Below are 613 nucleotides of genomic sequence, written 5' to 3' on the forward strand. Positions count from 1 at the left end.
GAGAAAGGAATATGATAAATAGATCTACAGCAAGGTACAAGAGGAAGCTTGTCTAGAGGCAAATGAGACCCTTTCATGCCCGTGATGACAGAGGCAGATGGAAGGAGAAGGGAGTGTATGGTGATAAAGCCCTTTGTAATTCATACATCACATTTAATAGAGGTCTCTGCCCACAAAGACGCTTGAACCTCTAGCTTTATTTCATGACTGGGAAAAAATAAGATGTGAAGATAAAACAGCTGAGAGAATTGTGAGTGGAGCAGTCATTTCTGCTAGTGACCTCGGCTCAGTTCTAATTTCCTTAAACCGTGGGACTGAGCTGCTCCTGTTTTCATCCGTGAGCTAACTGGATGGTTTGTTCAGCACTGGCTTGGGATGTAGATGGCCCAACCCTTCGGTCAAGTGGATTAGTAGTGTTACTAAGGCTGTAAATCATTAAGTGAGGGTAACTGGAAAGACGAGTATAACTTTCTGACTACAGAACGAAAAGCCAGATTCCAACAACAGAAAAACACAGAAAGGCATGTCAGAGCAGAGGAGGACAGGAGACGCTGCTGGTTCACAGTGTGTCTCCCTTTCCTTATGGAACAAAGCTGCCTAACAGCCTTTCTGC

This window comes from Elephantulus edwardii, unplaced genomic scaffold (genome assembly GCF_000299155.1).
Source record: "Elephantulus edwardii isolate Elephantulus edwardi_28Jun2011 unplaced genomic scaffold, EleEdw1.0 scaffold00297, whole genome shotgun sequence".
Classification (NCBI taxonomy): domain Eukaryota; kingdom Metazoa; phylum Chordata; class Mammalia; order Macroscelidea; family Macroscelididae; genus Elephantulus; species Elephantulus edwardii.